The sequence below is a fragment of the Rhinolophus hipposideros genome (genome assembly GCF_964194185.1).
Source record: "Rhinolophus hipposideros genome assembly, chromosome: 22".
Lineage (NCBI taxonomy): Eukaryota > Metazoa > Chordata > Mammalia > Chiroptera > Rhinolophidae > Rhinolophus > Rhinolophus hipposideros.
Genome location: NC_138068.1, coordinates 9997819 through 10018315, shown reverse-complemented (window position 1 = coordinate 10018315; position 20497 = coordinate 9997819). Strand labels below are relative to the sequence as shown.

The 20497-nt window shown below is 43.2% G+C and overlaps 1 protein-coding gene across 25 annotated transcripts in view; it reads right to left on the bottom strand.

Moving 5' to 3' along the window:
- STAU1 (staufen double-stranded RNA binding protein 1) overlaps window positions 1-12184 on the bottom strand; it is a 47049-nt gene extending 34865 nt beyond the window's left edge. For 8 of the 25 annotated variants that reach the window (XM_081033832.1, XM_081033851.1, XM_081033853.1 and 5 more), the window contains exons 1-2: window positions 11911-12175; window positions 2726-2796 (exon numbers count right to left, since the gene is read on the bottom strand). The gene's annotated coding sequence lies outside the window, so the exon portion shown is untranslated. Of the gene's footprint in view, window positions 1-2725; window positions 2797-10491; window positions 10942-11910 lie in introns of those variants that run through there. The other 17 variants (XM_081033855.1, XM_081033833.1, XM_081033839.1 and 14 more) reach the window with 12 other exon arrangements.
- Window positions 12185-20497: the final 8313 nt, after the last annotated feature.

Sequence of the window (20497 nt, the reverse complement as noted above, 5' to 3'; positions counted from 1 at the left end):
GAGTCATTCCGATTCTGGACAAGATTTTAAGACAGCCACACACATCTCAGTAGGGCACTCCCCTTCCAAGTCCTTCACTGAATCTTCTGCAGCGTGGGCACACAGATACGGAAGTGTTCCAGCTCCTTCCCATGATAAAGCACTAGCAGTATCAATAGCAACTTTAAAGATGTTAATTCAATATTCAACAGAAACGTATGAAGCATGTACCCGTGAATCCTTACATGGCAGACTACATTCTCCAGTGAACAGAAAGAATCTATTGGTTAAACTTTTCCTCAAAGACACAGAAGAGATCTTTAAGCAAGCAACTGTAAATCGATCCATCTGTTCTCTTTAGTTTTTGAGAGGTTCGCTCTCAGAGAAACTTTGTCAACAACAACAAAGGAATAAACCACGTTTCCTACAATAGTCTTAAAGCACACCTAAAATACCTTTACAACCAACAGCTATTTCCCAGATCCTTTTCTGACACATCTTTCTAGTTGCAATGGGGCTGGTTGTGTTTTCTGCAAGTAAACTCACTCCCTCCCCAGCACTCGCCATGCCCCTGCCCCCCCCCAGAAACACCGATTAATTATCCAAACACCTGTGGATAGGGCACCCACAAGTACAGAAACATGGCAATCACTATCATCCTACATAATCATTTCCAAAAAGACAATGTCAAGGAAACAACGTCCAGGAACAGGCCCATATGTCAAATCACTACTAAAATATTCTTTAAAAGAAATACAATCAAACTACTTAAAAGAAAACAAAAAAGATTATGGTGTACTTGGCGCGCAAGAGAAAGACAAAGGACAAGTAGCCCTGAGGAGGCACAATTACTTACAAGAGATAAAAACAGTCCAAAACGATGCCTGAAGACAACCTGGGCTGTTCAGGACCTTTGCAACCAATACAAGTGACTGAATGTGCCCCCCCACACTTGGCTCGATGCCAACTGGGCAATGGAGGATTTTCTTTCCACACAAATGTAACCAACCACTGGGTGGTCTATTTAAAGAAACACTTCCTAAAAGAGAATTCATTATTAGTTGTTCATACTAGAAAACCCATCACACCATACTGTGCATTAAAGTGAAAACAAATTTACCTCTGCAAACTAATACACTGTGACCCTTCATTTCTTTTCTAGCTTTGAACCCTCTCTTCCCGTCCCTGGAGAAATTCTGAAAACTAAACTCACACACATTATTTTTGTAAATATGTTTTTAAAATTTAAACTTACAAAAACACACAAAAATGTTTTAAACCAACCAAAATGATTATTCATGATTGCCAGATATTTTTCAAAGTAGTACCGTGTGACATACTCTTGAATAAGGAGGGGCTTGGCTCAATGTAACAGTTAACTCACTTTTGCTTTCAGAAAAGGGAAACTGTAGTCTGTAACCACTTGCCATTTATGCAGAAACACACCTGCATTTACTATCATCTTCATGCAAAACAGATCAGTGCCAAGACCCAGTTTCTAAGAAACCAGCCTGGCTGCTAAGTAGCAACCAGCAGTGTAGTTAAATTAGACCAAACTTCTGAGTTGTCGCTTTCAATTCTACCCTCAACTCAGATAGCAATTATATATGTCCAACTCTTGGCAATTCACTGCCCAGTGCCTCAGTTTCCCCAAATCATTTTGTAATCGGATATTTGAAACAGCCTCAGTCGTAACTAAAACACTGAAAGAATCCTGAGGCTTGGAACTTTTCAGTTCCTTTGAAAGAAAAGCATCATACAAATTCAACATGATCAGTGTAAACCCATTCATTGAGCTTTGTACAACTTCTCTAATTTCCTTAGGTGTCAATTTCCTCATTCCTGAAGAAAGCTGCCTGCGGCCAGATGGCTCAGTTGGTTAGAGCACCAGGTCAACAAGAGCTCTCAACAAAAAGATTGCCGGTTAGATTCCCGCATGGGATGGTAGGCTGCGCCCCCTGCAACTAAGATTGAAAATGGTGACTGGACTTGGAGCTGAGCTGCGCCCTCCACAACTAGATTGAAGGACAATGACTTGGAGCTGATAGGCCCTGGAAAAACACACTGTCCCCCAATATTTCCCAATAAATAATAATAATAATAATAATAACTAAATGAAAGTTGGGTTAACGCATCCACAAATTACTACCTCAGAGATACGTATGAGATGCTTTCGGCTCTTAGAGGGAAAGTGCTAAAAAACATAGAGCAGTATCAATGCATGTAGTGTATTTTGCAGCGCCTTATTAAAGACGGTCAATCCTAGAAACACGCCTACACAACTTTTTTGGACTAGATCACAAGTGGCCAGTGGTAAACGGAACTTGATTCATAACCCTAGCTCACAAGAGAATACAATGCTGAATTATTTCCACAAGTTTAAAAACCAAGTTTAGCACAAACAATCTGAGAAATCAAAGGCAAACTACAAAAGTTTCTATAACCAAGATACTATTGACCAAGTGATTTAATGACAACTTCAGAGATCAAGTTCCATGTCTCTACATTTAAAGTATATGGCACTGCTGGCTAGAGGGTTTTACATTCTTGCCAACAATTTACCCTGTATTTAATTATTTCCTAATTAAATCTCAAGAGTAAAAAGAAAGTCAACCTGTATAAAATCTCTTCTGTTTATAATATTACAGCCAAAAGTAAAAGTCATTTTCCACACTAGTCACTGAAAAATTTGAAAATGTTACAGATTATGAACAGGCCTGAAATTACACAGTCAAATTATGTGTACCTTAAAAAGAGGTGCTCCAGGAAGAATGCTGTTTTGGTTCAGCTCTGAGAGGTTACGTAGTTAGAAAACTCCTGGAAAATAAGAAACAATAATAATTTACTAGCGTAGATCTTTTTCTGAAAATGAAGTTATATATTGCTAAAGTTTGGGGGAAACCTAAAATTTACAAGTTAGTTTCTGAAAACATGATGTCACAGATTGAAGCGGCATACTAGAGTCTACAAAAGACACAAATGCTTGGGAACTAGGTAAAGAGTACTTTGCAAAGACTCAAACATAAGAGACAGTAGAAATTTCCTTTTCAGTCTCAATTACTTCCTGGTAAGAGAGCTGTGAATACCTAAGAATTAATTTTTTAGAAAAAGGAACTGGATATCATATACTGCCTGATCACACAAGCCTGATTTTTAAACGTTTAACTACTGGCTAAGTATTTTATTCATAAATGTCCTTACCATGTGTTTAGTGATACAAATACAATTACACAGAAAATTTTACAAACAGGCACTTGTACATAAATATTCTTACATTAAATCGCAAAATGCAAGAAAAAAAAACAAACAAAAAAACATTACCTCCAGTAAATCCAAATCATAGTCATTCTTTAGAACTGGATTTCAAGTGACATAGGAGTTTAATTCTCAAACTCTCAGGTCTGCTTTATCTAGAGGTTCCCCCCTTTTTAAATGATGGTAGTCGGTAGCAAATAGAATTCCTTATCTTGAGATGCTCTTTGCATTTTTACAACATAAAATAATTTTGCTCATTTCAATTTCTCACTGCTCCTGTGACTTAATAAACAATAAAAAGTAGCCGTTCATTGTCCAAATGATTTTTAGAAATAAAATCATGAGCTGTAATTTGTTGTGGTATTTTAACAACTCAAGGTCTTTTGTAAATAGTGTACTATACTAAAACTTTCCAGTCTAGAACCCTTTGTTCCATAACCTCAGCCATTCAAAAGACTAGCATGAATGGAATCTGGGAAAGGCCTCTGGGCAGCCCAAACAGAAGTGTAAGACCACTGCTTAATAGAGCCCGTGCCTTTTACCAGTAGGGGTGGCCTAAAAGTCAAAGCCAACTATGCTGAACAATTATCGTAGGTTTGGGTATCTAGTTTTCTAGCCCAAACCAGAAGTTAAAGAATTAGACTGGGGAAAAAAGGAGCTGCTAGAGTCAAACATAATGACAACAGAAGGAAACAACCACCACCAACTCAAAGCAAAAAGGGGAAGGGTGGAGAAATACAGCAGTCTGCAACCATTCGGCTTCAAACATCTTTACACAAGTGATATCTGACATTCATATACACATTCACACTTCTATGCGCAAACATTTTTTGAAATCCCCTAACCATTTTCAAATGAAAATCCAAAATCACCATGATTGTTACCAGTATATGCATACAGCACTTACTCCAAGCATCAGTACAGAAGACTGTGGGTTAAGCCCAATTTCCTTCTTTTCCCACTTAAGAAAGCAGACTAGAATCCAGAGTGTGAATTAAATTCATTGCTTTATTCACTCAGTAATTACTGAACACCTACTATTTGCAGGCACTATTCTAGGCACCGGGGAGAGAGGTGCACACAAATAAGATGTAGTCTCTATCTTCCTGGAATTCACATTTGCATAGGAATAACCCTAAACCCAACACAAATTTAGATAAATACTTCACAGTGGTATTTTAATTAGCAGTAACAAATCACTCATAATACACATCACTTCATAACTAACGAAGACACAAAAGAAATTAAAAAGAGCTCTTGGCTGCAAAATATGGAGTTAGGATAAGGGCAAGCCAGCTAGCACATGGCTGTTTGGATAAGGCGGAGAAAATTCTCGACTGGGGATCTGACGCTCAGGTGTCAGGATCTGACGCTGGGTCCCAACTCTGGCGCTCAGGTGAATAACCCTGAGCAAGTTATACCTGTGGCCTCAACCTTTTAACATATTAAATGGGAGTACCACCACCAATTTCATATGATTAATAAAACAATCATGATTCTTGAGTGAATTAACTGGTAATGTAGATGAAGGGCTTGTAAACTATGACATGCCATACCAAACTTAGCTGTTAAATATCACTTTCTTAAGATACATAGTAATTGATATTATAAAATGGTACTAATAAATCACATTCAAAACACACTATTTAAGGAAGAAAAAAAATGTAGCAAACGTACAAAGAACCTCGTCCATAAATTTTTTTTTTTACTTTATTCTTATGTTTGGTGCTTAAACTGATAAATTCTCAGTTAACAAGGAAATTAGTACCTAAAAATAGTCATACTCTAACTGTTCTAGATTGTAAAGGTTCACTCAATTACAAAGCAAAAGGAAACTTATTTACCTAACCATATTTGAATATCATCTAGGCAAAGGGTCATGGAGCCTCAATGAGCCTGGTTAAATTGTGCAACAAAGAACATACGCCTCCAAGCATAATCAGACTTATCATTACATATAAACTATCTTCTTTCTGACAGAGGAAAGAACTGCCTAGCATTTTGTACAAAATCACAATGTCATCAGCAGCCAGTGGCCCTATTTGTGTCAGGGTGGAAATCTGCAAGGCTAGAAAATTCATGCCTCAGTTAATTTTAATCTATAGAAAGGATGAACTTCAAAAAAGCAAAAATGTGAGAGAATCAGACAAAACCTAGTCAGATCATAAAGCTCATGCCTGAGGGGAGCCAGTATGGTCACAATTTAAGAAGCATTGTCTGCGCACTTCCATCCCCAGAAAAGACACATTTCCAACACCTTTTCACGATTAATGAGACACACATGTCACTACAGACTACTCCGTCACCTCGGCTAAGGTTAAACACAGAATGGAAACTCATACACCATGTCACTAAAATTCTAAATCCAAAGGCAGATTTCATTTCATTGACCTAGCCTTTTCAGACTGCATCTTAGGAGAGATGACTACTGCCTGGCTGAGAACCAAAGCGGCTTCTTATTCAGGAGACCACTGACTCAAAGAAAACAGAAAATAAATTGTTCAGGAGGCAATTCAATACCAAACAGAAAGTTACATTCAATATTCCCAATACCATTAGCCAGGAAACGGATGTTCGAAATGCCAGGGAAGCAAAAACAGCCACAGCCACCTAACCCTGTAAAGCGAACTAGAAGCTCAGTTAACTCATGTCCAGTACAGCAGAATAGTATAATTCTAAAGAAACTTAATTTTCTTAGTAACAACCTTGTCTATATTTAATAAATCATTTTTAACAAACTTTTTGAAGGATGATAGCAATAATTTAGGGGAGAGCCTCCTTCAACACAAAGGCTACTGAAACATCCTCCACCCCATTTACTTCGAAGTACCCCCCAACCTTTGAATCAGCTTGAAAGTTTTAGTTTAATTTGACTGCTGCAATCTATAACAACAAAGAAAAGTAAACTGCAAATCTTCAAACTATTTTAAGGGAATGACAAATAGGTTTCATTTTTTAAAACTGGGTATTACTGAACCAGACTTTTCAAACTGGTCTAAAGTTCTAGTGAACAAAATTCATGCTAGCTGCAGTGGATGGGAGAATGGGGGAATAAATTATCCTAAACAAAAAGCACCAGAGCATATTTAGAGATAAAAGTGTGGTTCAGTTCAAAGAGCTCAGAACCCCACTCCAGTTACAACTATTACGACCCTTCCCTCTGCAAAGACATTTGCAAATTTCAGAAGTACAACATAAAACATCTACTGTGTTTCCCCAAATAAGACCTCGCCAAACAATCAGCTCTAATGCATCTTTTGGAGCAAACATTAATATAAGACCCGGTCTTACATTATATAAGACACAGTATTATATTATATGTTATATTAGTATATTTTATAAGACCTGGTTTTATATTATGCTAACATAAGACCAGGTCTTATATCAATTTTTGCTCCAAAAGACACATTAGAGCTGATGGTCCGGCTAGGTCTTATTTTCAGGGAAACACGGTATTTCAACCCTTGGCACAAAGGAAGAGCTCAATGAACAGTAGCTTTTATATTATTAAATTCAATCTGACCTTTCAGATTCCTTTCCTGCATCAAATAACCCTCACCCGGTAATCCTAACCTGGCACATGGTACGAGCTCAATAAATAGTAGCAAATATTATTATCCAGCAAATTCGCTAATCCTGTGCTCAGTCGCATAAACATCTATAAATATAAACTTATAGCTACACACCACTTGTAAAAAAAAAAAAATATTTTAAATGGGAAGAGAGAACATGCTGACTAAAATCAACCCACTCACTGGGCAACCAGTTCTAAAGTGACATCAAATATAGAGACAATTTGATGAGTAATCACTGTAATTTAGGGAAAAGACCCCAGGGCACTTAAATAGATTTTTCTTAGACTTTGTAGTCTGGTAGACATGACAAAAAACCTCTAGGGCAATTATGACCTCTGTCTTGTATTATAATGGCCTGTTTTGCTCCCATTACTGCTATAAACTCACAAAGTCATCACACTTCCCTCCCAAATTAGATTCCAGGTTAAACAGAAGCAGATTTAGAAGCCTAATTTTTAATCGAAAGCAAATACTTTCTTGGATAGATATTTTTCTACCTTTGCTTTCAATATATTTTGGGAGCCCCCTGAATATACATACTCCTTTAACAATAAATGAACACGTGTAATTCTAGAAAATACAATTTGTTTCTATTAGGCTGGTGCAAAAGTAATTGCAGTTTTTGCAATTTTTAACCTTTTAAACCGCAATTACTTTTGCACCAACGTAATACCTCCACTGGTAACGTAAATCACTTTTACATCAACCTTATTCACTACCCTGGGAATGTAAACATCTTTTAAATACATTAAGCTCTTTGCAATAATTTCACCATTTTTAAAATAATAAGTAACTTTCTCTGGTAAAGTTTTTCAGTTCAGAGCATTAAGTTTTGGGCAAAACAGATATCCAAACCATCCATTTGGTGGCATTTGTCAAAATCGACATAGCTATATATTATAATCCTATCATTCCTTAGCAAGTGAGAACAAAGGATCTGGTCTACATTATTCAAGCTTTGTAATACTATCAAATAAGCACACCTATCAATAAGCACACCTGCAAAAAATTCATTAAACAGTTTCCTTTAAAAAGCAAAGAGTTCTGCAGTCAAAGCAAAACTGGAAAGAAAAATCAACAAAGCTCTTGGCTTTTAGAGATCCAGGAATACCATACATACAGAGCTGTCTCAATTTAAAATTAACTGTGGTAGCTATACATGCTTAAGTATTTAATGTGATGTTGCAATTGACTTTAAAATGTATCAAAAAACAAAATGGATTTAATGAGTTAGAGAGAGATGGAACAGATATGTAAAAAGCAAGTGTAGTAAAATGTTAATGGCAGAGGGTAGTAGATTAGAGACGTATACTAAAATTCTTTACACTTTGTTGTATATTTGAAATTTTTCATAATAAAATGTTGGGTAAAAATAACCTTAGCAACCAACATGTTTCCTCATAGTTAACTTGCAAATTATATTTTTGGGAATAGCATAAAATGCTATACCTTGATTTTGATGAAGTTTTATTTAATAAAAATTTCAAGTAGAAAATTACACCAGAAGCATTTCAACCACAAAGGTCTCCACCACCAGAAGTTAATTTAAAACAACCTGTCATAGGTCCAGTGTGAAACAAAATCTGTCATAAAATTCTCTAAACACTTCTGAAGGCTCCAAAATCCCATTCTGAGAGAAAAAAAGCAACTCCAAAAGCTCTCACTTGAAGGGAGGAGTGCACGTTTCCCCAAATTGAGCAATTCTGCACCACTATTAGGACAGCCAGTAAGATGATCCAGTTTGGAGGCTCATAAAAACAGGCCCCTGGAACTGACTTATGACATCATACAAAAAGATACTTTTCTCATGAAAGTTTTATCTTTATGCTGGTAAATTTCACTCACTCCATCCAGTAAAAGGGCATCAGAGCCCCTTACTCTACACACTGAGGCCTATGTGAAATACCTTCTTCCCTGTTGTATGGGGAGAAACTGGATGAAGCAGCACAGGATAACCCCACGTTTAATGATTACACCCAGAATCATGTTAATGAGTTGGACTTCAGAATTGGAGGGGGGAGGGAGCTATGAGTCATGCTCATTTCTAAACTTAAGATAATCTGTATATAAAGGAGCTTTCTCGCTGAATCTTTAAAAAAAAAGCAAATTAATCTGAACAAACTGTATGATAACAACTCCAAATACTTGAAAGTTTTACTTTAAGCCTACTGGGAAGCACTACATATTTTTTTTTTTTAATAAAGTACATTTTGTGTCCTTTCTTAGACACCAAGCTGATTTTTTTCGCTTAAGTTAATATTAAGAGGCACGCATATCCCTCCCCATCTCCCAGGCTGTAATAACTAAAACATAACATACATTTTCACTGTAACTGATCAAGCTCAAAAATAAGCCTACATAACTGAAATAACAATGCTACACGTCTAAAAGCTAGAAACTGTTCATGACCAGAAATGTGAAAATTAAGCAGTAAGACAAACAGTATATTCCTGTCAACTTCCATTCTAGGAGAGATCTCTTTTTGGACAAGAAAGAAAAACATGAATATCTATGCTGTGAATTCATTCACACTTACTAAATATTTATAAATATAGCAGATGGTGGGGGTGGGATCTTTGGAAAATAATTCTACAACAGAGTTTTGAAATCAAACATCCTTTGCTTAATTCTTAACCTAAGGTGACAGCAGCATATTTACACAAGGACTTAAAGAAACTTTCAAAGTTTCATTATGAATTATTAACTGTTGTTTAACTTTGCCATAAAGTTATTCTCCATTAAAAGTGGTTTTAACAGGTAGACCTCCACCAAAACAGGACTAGGCATCTGTATTTCTGATTGCTTTTCCATTATAGACATTAATAGCTCAAGAACGTCGCTTCTGCACACAAAGAAGTCAGGAAGGACTTTGGAGATGACTTTGAGGGGGGTAAACACTGAATCAAGAGCTATAATAATTCGGCTGGTTTTTTGTTTGTTTGTTTTTTCTGCTGTATAGTAACCATGTCAAAAGAGATGATGAGAAACCCAACAAACAAAATGAGAACTGTGATTCTACTACAAGTAAATTTTGTGACAGGTTAACAGTCTGGAGAAATCTGGTAAAATTATATGATGTTTCAGATTTGTTTCAAAACCCAGTTTGGGGGAGGCGGTACAACATGAAACAAAATTGACCCTAGCTATGAGTTAATAATTATCAAAGCTGAGTGACCAATATATGGGGATTCTCTATACTATTCGATTTTTGTATGTTTTCCATAATAAAAAGGTTTTTTTTTAATTAGGTTATCTACTACAGTATTAAAACGCCATTTCCTTAACACTACAATTTTCCATATGGCAAAAGACATGCTTTGTCTTCTATTGCTTGTTTAGTTGTTTGCTTACGTGTTTTTAAAGAGTCACCCAAAGATTTTAAACTAGAAACGATGGTAAGACTGTGTCAGAAAATTGTAGGAAAATGTCAATAACAGAGAGACCAGTTTGCATCATGAGTGTTATTGAGATGGGTGTAAATCAAAACAGTTTAAGTTCAGTGAGGAAATAATCCAACGAACAAGAGGAGCATTCAGTAGAGCAAAGACACTCCTTACTCTTCTGTAAATCTGAACCTCCACGAAGTTACATTTTCTTAATGAAGAGTACACCTACACAACTAAGTACAGAATTAAAAGGAACTCTGCATCCTTAAATAAAGCTGCTGTTTTATAAATCCTACCTGTCACCAGGATGACGACACGGCTCCCTCTACCATCCAACTGTATTTGTAGTTTTTATTTCAACAAGCAGCAACGTAGTTTACATTGGGTAAGCACACCGATTCTCGAAAACCCAAAAACCAACCAAGAATCTGGTTTAACTCTCTTTCCACCACCCTCTAAACAATGAAAGCGACAAGCAGAAGGGAAGAGTGACCTTAAAAACGTCCCCACAGCCAGAGCACAGAGGCAGAACAGACCGAAGCGCACATCTTCGCGGAGCAGAAGAAAACTTCCACATAAGCAACACTGCGACACGGAGGTGGGGCAAGGGCTTAAAAGGAAAGTCGGCCAACGGGGACGGAGGGAATAAAAGCACAGCTGCAGTGAGAAAAAAGTTAGAAGTTAGAGATGCAGGCAAGAAAGGACACACAGTTTCCAGCTTCGGACGCCCCCCCCCCTCCGAGCCTGGCACCCAGCACGCGCTCCAGACGGGTTTGCTGGACGCAAGGACAGCTTCTGCCAGCAACTCGCCCAGAAAGGGAATGACAACAAGAGGCCGGATGACGGCAGGGAAACGTGCACAGGGTGCTGCTCCCGCTGGGAGAGCTGCTGAGAAGCTCGCCGGCGGATCAGCGGAGGAGATGGAAACCACAGCGCCTATCGGTCACAGACTGCCCGCCGGCAGAGTGTCCCACTTAAACGTCCACCCGGTTCGGACATTAACGACCCAAACCTCTGGGCCGGCGCCGGCGGCGGCCACGCGGAACGTTTCTGCCTCCACGGATCCCACACGGGAGGCAGGTCAACTCGTGTCCACTCCACCCGCTAAGTTGTCCCTTCGCATCACGCCAGTCATTTACGCAGCCGGGGTCCTGGGACCTGCGGGCCTGGCGCTCGGAGAAGCGCCTCACACGCCCCAGTTCGCGGGACCTCACCAGCCTGAAGCGGCGGGGACGGCACGGGCCCCTTTCCAACCAAGACAACAAAGAGTTTAGGTGACCCGCCTGCGGGGACGGAGCTGGGACGTGTACCCGCGCCGGACACCGGGGAGGTGCCCCGACCACCGCTCCAGACCTGCCCGGGGGTGTAGGTGCCGGCGCTCCAGGACGAGAAGCCGGACCCGCCGCCTGCGCCTCCGCCCGGGATAACGTGGGGCCCCGGCGCGCCGCGGGGAACGAGGGCCGGCGGCGTGGCACCTGTTTCTGGCCCCAACGCGGCAGGAAGCGCGGGCAGCGCCCGGGGCCAGGCCTGGGGCGCCCCGACGCGGGGGGCGCGGAGGACCCGCCTCCTCCGGGAAGGCCCCGCGGGCGGAGCGGGAGGCCCGGGGAAGGAGGCCCGGCGCGCGGCCCGCCGAGGCCTAGGCCCCACCCGCCGCCCACCGCCCCGCGGCCGCGGCTTCCGCGCGGGCCCCGCCAGGCCGGGCCCGGCCGCCTCACCTGGCTGTTCCCCGGCGCTCGTCCCCCGGCCGGCGGTCCTGGGCGGCGGCGGCGGTGGCGACGGCGGTGGCGGCGGCCGCGGCGGCGGCGCGGAGGGGAAGGAGGAAGGAAGAAGGGAGAGAAGGGACGGCAGGAGGGAAGAGGCGGAGTGGCCGCGGAGAAGGCGGGCGCCGCCGGGCCGGGGATCAGAGCAAGCGGGGAGCCGAACCTGACACGGCCGCCGCGGGCGCAAACCCTGAAGAGCCGCTCCGGCGCCCGCAGCCCCGCAGGAAGTGACGGGGGAGGGGCCTCTGCCCGCCCCCAGCCCCCGCCCGCCTCCATGCCCGGCCCCACCCCCCGCCCGCGGCCTGGACCACAAGTCCCGGCGGGCGCCTGCGCTCGCAAGGCACGCCGGGAACTTAGTGGGCTGGGACCTGGTCTCCCTAGAGCCTCCTAGCCCGCCCGGGGCCCCGGGACTTGCTGGGAGTTGTAGTTCAGCTGGGAGGTGTGACCTGTCCGCGGGAGGCGGGACTGGGCCTCTCTTCTTTCTTCACTCCCCTTTCGTTCTTCCGGTTTTCCTCTCCGTCCTTCTCCCGCCTCGGTTCCTCCTTTTTCTCTTTCCCTCAATTCCTCCATCCGTAAATGTTTATTAAACGCTTGCTATGTGCAAAGCCCTGCTCCAAGAGCTAAGAATATGGTGGTAAAGAGACAGACAAAAATCCCTGCCCTCATAGAGCTCACGTTCTTAGGTAACACACACAAAAATAAAATAAGTAACTTTTAGAGGGACTTAAAAGGCAACAAGTGCCACATTGCTATTTCTTCCAGCTCTAGATAAATGAAGTGGGTTTTAGCAGCCATCGTATATGATCTTACCTGGCAAGATATACATATTATTCTTACCACTTGTACCGTGGAAGAAAAGAACTGTATCTGGGCTTTAGCCGAGTGATATGCAGATGAGTTATGTCCTGCAAGGTCTCAGCTCCCACTCCCCGCCCAAGAACGCAGGACACGGTAAGGCCAAAAAGGAACACCCATGGAGCCATAAGTAGGGGAGTCAAACCAATATATTCTCGCTGGCGGCTGGGCTGGAGACACAGGAAGCGGGATCTACATAATCTGCCTAACAGCAGTCCGCGCTTGCCGGCCACCATCTTCTTGCTAGCCCCCATTCCTTCTGCTAGCGTAGCCACAGCTGTTATATTAGTGGCCAATGGCTTACGGGTTACAGCTGACAGCCAACTAGCCACAGCTGCTGGCCATCTGATCACAGTTGATGGCCATTTACTACCCGAGCCAGCACCTTTCTATGTGAGGCCGAGAGCCTGGAAACTGCTTTTTGGGGCTTTGTCCCCACAAGTTAGCAGCGCGCCCACCCGACCAACATTCGGTTGGGGCAGAGGCCGTCCCAAATCACCGTGCTAATTTGGATTACCAGTTCCAAGCTCAAGACAGGCGTCAGAGAGATCATATGGTCACCTGTCTAATTGAGGGGATGAAAAAAGGTATAAACAAGCGTGTAAACTACAGAGTATTACTTAAGGCCGGAATGAGAATCTGGTCCTTTTTCAATCCTGCCTGGTGGACGCCCTCAGAAAATATACCAACCTAGATCCATGGAGCCACAATAGTAGCCATGTACTTCATTGAACAATCAGCTCCAGACGTCGGGAGAAAACTCCAGAAACTTTAATTAGGACCTCAGACCCCCTTCCCCCAGCTTCCTAGTCTATTGGACACGGTCTTCAACGTCTTTAACAACCGAGATGAAGCCGAACGGGAGTCTAGGGTTAGGAAAATGAGGAGAAGGATCAGAGAAGAGCTCAATTAGTAGCTGCTGCCGTTGCCAGCGCAACTTCCTATGCAGCCTTACCCGGTTCAGGCTTTCATGGAGGGAGACCCCTGAAGACCGGCCCAGATGTCTGCTACACCTGCTGTTGAGAAGGGCACAGGAATAAAGATTGCCCATACCAGGCCAGGAAGGCGGTTTCTGGCCCTTGTCCCCTTTGCAAAAAGGAAGGACACTGGAAGAGGGAATGTCCCCTTTCCTCTCAAGGAAGGCGGCCACCCAGATTCCATGCTGGCCAAAAGGGCACCTCCTCCAATCAGCTCCTGCCAACAGTCATTGTCGACTAGGAACCAGACAACTCTGACCCTCTCACATGATGGGCCCTGGGGGTCATCCAGACTCCCCTCCTCAATATCACTGAGGGTGAACCCAGGGTAACACTTGATGTAGCCGGTACAAATGTTACCTTTCGAATCAATACGGAAGCCATTTTCTCTGCTCTTATCCAACACTCTGGCCCTACACTTCCTTCAGCTCTTCTCCTTACAGGCATTGAGGAAAACTCGACAACCTACAGGTGCACTTTATCACTCTCTCAAGCTGCCTCAGGTCCCTCATATTTACCCACAGCTTTTTAGTAATGCTACAGTGCCTGATTCCCTTACTAGGGCAGGATATTATGCAGAAGTTACAAACTAGCCTCCACTTAACACCTAAGCCTTCTCTACTGGCCTCTCTAAGGGGCCGTTACTTCCTAGTCAAGTGGGAGAGTCCATCCTCCCTTATATTCCTCCCCGGGTTAGTAATCTACTCGATCCTGCAGTTTGGAATCAAGAGATCCCAGGGGAAGGCATCCCACATCACCCCAGTCCGGATTAAGCTGAAAGTCCCCACAACTTTCCCTTGTATGCTATCAACAAGGAGACCTAACTTGGGCTTCAACCAACAATTAATTCATTCCTCAAGTACCGCATTTTAATCCTCTGTGCTTCACCTTGCAACATTCCCATTCTAGCAGTCAAGAAACCATCTGGTCAGTATCGGCTAGTCCAAGACCTCTGCATTATCAAGAAGGCAGTAATCCCAGTACACTCCCTTGTCCCAAATCCATATACCCTATGGGACTAATACCACCCAATACGGAATGGTTTCCTGTCCTACATCTAAAACAGGGGTGACCAAACTTTTTTCAACCAAGGGCCATATGTGATAAAATACACAGCCAGGACACTCACTCAAGTTGAAGTACGTATTGCCTCACTTGGTTTATTTAAGTAAACTAAATATATTTTTGGAATTTGCTACGGGCCAATTAACAACGGATTGCAAGCCACAGTTTGGACGCCCCTGGTCTAAAGGATGCTTTCTTTTGTATTCCTTTAGATCCCCGGTCCCAATTTCTTTTTGCTTTTACCTGAACGGACCCTCATATGCAAGTCTGCCAACAATACACCTGGACTGTCTTACCACAGGGCTTCTGCGACAGTCCACACATTTTTGGACTAGCTTTAGCCCGGGGTTTAAGAGACCTGTGCCTCCCTGAAGCCACCATTCTCCAATATGTGGATGATCTTCTAATCTGCAGTCCCAATAAACAAAGCTCAGAGCAACATGCTATTGAGATGATAAATTTCCTCACTAGGCAGAGATATAGAGTATCAGCCCCCAAAGCCCAGATTTCACAACAACAGATCCCTGGGGTCTGTACTCTCACCGGGGCAATGACAACTGAGCACCTCGAGAGAAGAACTCATTACTTCCATGCAGCCTCCCAACACCAAGACACAATTAAGGACCTTCCTTGGTATGGCTGGATATTGCCAGATCTGGATTCCCCAGTTCGGAGTCATAGCCAAACCTGTGTACATGGCTTTAAAAGGTCCAGATCATGAGCCTTTATGTAGACTGGAACGTGGAATTAGAGCGAGTGTTCCGTTCTGTCCAGAAGGTTCTTTCTGAGGCCCCGGCCTTAGCTCTCCCCAACCTCTCCGAGCCTTTCTCCCTTTACATCTCAGAGGAGAGGGATTGCTTTAGGACTCCTTATTCAGACCTTAAGAGCAGTTCCACGCCCAGTCGCCTACCTATCAAAGAACCTAGATCTGGTAGCAAAAGTCTGGCCTCCCTGTTTAGGAATTCTAGCTGCCTTAGCTTTGCTTTTAAAGGAAGCCTTAAAATTTACTTTTAACCAGTCTCTGACCATTTACACTCCTCACCAAGTAATAAACATCTTCCATGCTAAGGCCCCTCACTGGCTGTCAAACAGTTGGTTCGCTCAGTACCAAACCCTTCTGCTTGACTCCCTGAACTTCACTATTAAACTGCTTCCACTCCCACCCCCACCCCCACCCTTCTACCGGACCCATCCACCCAGGAGGAGCTCAGATGCTTAATGGCCCTAAACCTCTCCCATTCTGCCTGGGAAGACCTAGAGGACACCCCGTTCCCGAACCCTGACGCCATCTGGTTCACAGACAGGTGTAGTTTCGTTAATCAGGGGCAGCAGAAGTCTGGTTACACCATCGTCTCCAGATCTGAGGTAATCGAGGCAGGCCCCCTCCCCTTTCCACATCAGCCCAGAAGCCCAGCTCATCACTCTAACCAGAGCACACCTTCTAGCCAAGGACCTCCGAGCTGGAATCTATACTGACGGCAGTATGCTCACTATATCCTCCACACTCAACTATATCCTCCACGCTCACGCAGCAATCTGGCTAGAAAAGCGTTTCCTTACAGCCCAGAACAGCCCCATGAAACACGGGGCCGAGATCCCCCAGTTATTTGAAGCAGTTAAGTCCTCCGCCAGAGAAGCCATCATTCACTGGCAGGGGACATCAATCCAAGACAGATGAGATCTCCCATGGCAACAATTTTGCAGACCAAAAAGCCAAGCAGGATGCCCTCTATACTACTGTTTCCCCGAAAATAAGACCTAGCCGGACCATCAGCTCTAATGTGCTTTTTTATATTATAAAATAAGACCAGGTCTTGTATTAATTTTTGCTCCAAAAGATGCATGAGAGCTGATGGTCCGGCTAGGTCTTATCTTCAGGGAAACACGGTATTAAGGTCCTTCCCCTCCTTCCAATGGGCTTTACTTTTCAATCTAATTACACACTTTTCAATCTAATTACACAGGAAGCCCTGAAGGCCAGGGAGAAGGATTATACCTCCAACCCCCAGGGCTGGAGCATAGATCCAGCCCTGAATCTGTTAATCCCATGAGCCTCCCAATGGAAGCGTCTCTATCACTGCCATCATGTCACCCACCTTGGAGCTCAAGCACTCACTGAAATCACTGAGTGGCATTTCATAGGACAGAACATACTAGCAGATTGACAGAATATCTCCAGACTTGTCCCATATGCCTTAGCACTAACCCTGAAGGACAGCTTAAGCCTCCTTCCCTCTTAGAACCCACCCGGAGAAGAGGACAACTCCCAGGAGAAGACAGGCAGATAGATTTTACTCATATGCCTCCCTGCAAGGGTTGCCATTATCTCCTTGTTTTCATTGACATTTTCACGGGCTGAATTGCAGCCTTTCCTTCCAAAACAGAGCAAGCAGCCACAACAAGGTTGGGGTTTGCGGATGGGGACTCTTCAACCTCTAGAATCACACTCAGCAAAGAAGAATGCACGCCTTGTGTGTGAGAAGTCCAGGAAGCTGAGTGAAGTAACTGCAGATGCCCAAGCCTTTTCCCACGTACTCTGGAAGTGCTTCCACACTGTTTAAAAAGTTTAGTTTCTCTCTCTCTCTCTCTCTCTCTCTCTCTCTCTCTCTTTCTTGCTCAATCTTTCTTTCCAAAGCAATTCGTTTAATTTGCCTAAGTTCACAATGTGAGATGCTATGATGGAAGGGGCCTCTCCAGCCACAAGGGACTCCTGTCTCTGTACCAGGCCTCCTCACCTTGCTTCTTGTAAATGCAATGAAACTGAATTTCAGGACACCAAAAACAGTCAAAGGACTGTCATTGTTCTTTAGTGCCCATCCAAGAGAGTACTAAGCAATGTTCAGATATTGTCCAGCCCTCTGCTAAAGTCAATTTATTTTTCTTTCTAACTTCCAAGCGGTATGGAGCCAATAGCTCACTTGAATAAAGGAGCAGACATGGAGGGTTTCCCTAAAGCTGGAGTCCCTGCACCATCAGAAAACTTCTTCAAAGGCATAGAGGTAGAAGGTGTTCTGACTCACTTTACTGTCACCCACGGGAACTCAAGTGATGGGCCTGTGACAGCCTGTCTTCATTTTCTTCCCTTATTCCATACATTGAGGGGGAGATCCTTCTATTTTCTTTTTTCTAATGTAGACTTTAGATTTTATTCTATGACAGGCCTCAGTACAACTGGGCCTTTTCCCTCAGTTAAATAGAAACAATGATTTCCTATCTTATCCAGGGGCCATGAGAATTACTAGAGCTTAACACTCTGTCTCATTTTTCCCATCCGAAGAGTGATAGTCCTCTCCCTAGTGTTGTGACATCCTAAGTGTGATGCTTTGGGCAGCCCATGCTATTACCTGCTCCTGTTAGTGACTGGTCACTTGTCATTCCAGGGGTCAAGCATCCTTACAAAACTCTGTTCTCCTCCCTCCCCCAACCACTGATCTTCTTACCATTGCCATACTTTTGCCTTTTCCAAATGTCATATACATAGAATGGGGCAGTATGTAGTCTTTTCAGATTGGCGTCTTCCACTTAGTAACATGCATTTAAGTTTCCTCCATATCTTTTCATGGCTTGATAGCTCATTTCTTTCTCTATTTTTTAATAGATAAATTAAATAACAAGAAGCGTGTTTTTAAGATAAAAACCAACTTCTCACAGGGCTTCTATGAACTTTACATGCTCCCCTTCCTAATTACAAATACACACAAGGTCTGACAATTAGGTTTGCGAACTCATTACAACGATGTTGCTAACCTTTTTTGATATCAGAGGGATTATTCATTATGAACTTGTACCAACTGGACAAACAGTTAACGAAGTTTACTATTCGGAAGTGCTGAAAAGGCTGCGTGAAAAAGTTAGACGACCTGAACTTTTCGCCAACAATTCATGGCTCTTGCATCACGACAATGCACCAGCTCACAGGGCACTGTCTGTGAGGGAGTTTTTAGCCAGTAAACAAATAACTGTATTGGAACACCTTCCCTACTCACCTGATCTGGCCCCCAATGACTTCTTTCTTTACACGAAGACAAAGGAAATATTGAAAGGAAGGCATTTTGCTGACATTCAGGACATCAAGGGTAAAACGACGACAGCTCTGATAGCCATTCTGAGTTCCAAAATTGCTCTGAAGGGTGGACTAGGCGCTGGCATCGGTGCATAGCTTCCCAAGGGGAGTACTTGGAAGGTGACCATAGTGATATTCAGCAAAGAGGTATGTAGCACTTTTTCTTGGATGAGTTCGAGAACTTAATTGTCTGACCTTGCATAATTTATCTTCTGGGAAGGAACACAGAGAATTTACTTAATAGTCACAGTTTCTTAATTGCATCTTCTTCCTAAAGAAAAATACACAATTTTATTATTACTTGGCAAGAATCAAGAAGTCTTCATGCTCTGGGAAGAGAATTTGACTGACAGTCTCTAGATACAAATGGAGAACAACAAATCTAAGTGACCCACTCCTGAGCCCCAGACAGCCCGATGCCTCCGTGAAATATGATTCCTGGTTATACGAAGTGAGAATTCAGTCATTCTCCAAAACAAGGAGTATTAAATCTTTAGGTTGTTGTTTTTCTTTTCTCTCTTTTTCTTTCTTCTGTGTTTTTAATTAGTCACTATCATTTTAACATATAATAATCTGGATTTGAATCACCTCTTAAAAAATGAGGCAGATTTGGCTGCACGGAGCCTGCTGAGTGGCAGCTACGCCCTATAGGTGGACATGTTCTTCTTATTTTACCACAGTCCCCACCCCACCCATGTCTCTCATTTAGGTTACTTTCCTGTTCATGTTGACATTTGACTTTGCAACGCCTGGCCTACTGTGTAACTACAGAGACCGAAAGCTGTTCTACGGAGCTGAAGACTCATCAGAAAGACAGTCAAAGAATCTCCGAATGCAATTCTGAACGTACAGGAAGGAAAGGTGTTATAAGGGCATTACGAAACCCTAGTTTCCGGGTTTAGGGACAGGGCACCCTGAAACATTGTAGCTTTCTCAGAGATCTGAAGAATATGAAGATCAAGATCGCAACCAGGCAAAAGGGATGTGGGAAGTGTCCTAAGTAGGGGGGAAAGCATGTACAAGACCCTGAGGCAGAATAACATGTGGCCCAGGTTCCACTTACTATTGCTACAAAACAAATCACTCCTAAATTTAGTGGCATAAAGGAACAGCACTCATTTAATTATCTCTCATAGATATGTGGGTCAGGAATTCAGAAAGAGTTTGGCCTGGTTCTTCTGACTTGGGGTCTCTAATGTGGAGCTGGACTTCTGGGGGTTAGAGCACCTGAGTGCTGACTAGGCCTCACCCTCTTCATGCTTTCTGGCTTATGCATGTGGTGTCTGCATGGGCTACTTAGAGTTTCCTCCCAGCATGGCAGCTTTGGGGCCCTAATCAGAATAGTTAAACAGTATTTAGGCTGCCGGTGGCATGGCAGCTGAAGGGTTCAAGAGTGAGTCTCCCAGAAAGCAAGGCAGAACCACAATGCATTGCCAGAGGTGACACAGTCTTGGACTTCACACAGAGCTTCGTCCATTGTAGTTTATTGGGTCTGGTCCAGACCCAAAGTTAGGGGAGTTAGACTCTACCTCCTGATGGGGGAGTAGAAATGGCAGGTCTGGAGTTCAGAGGAAAGGCAGGG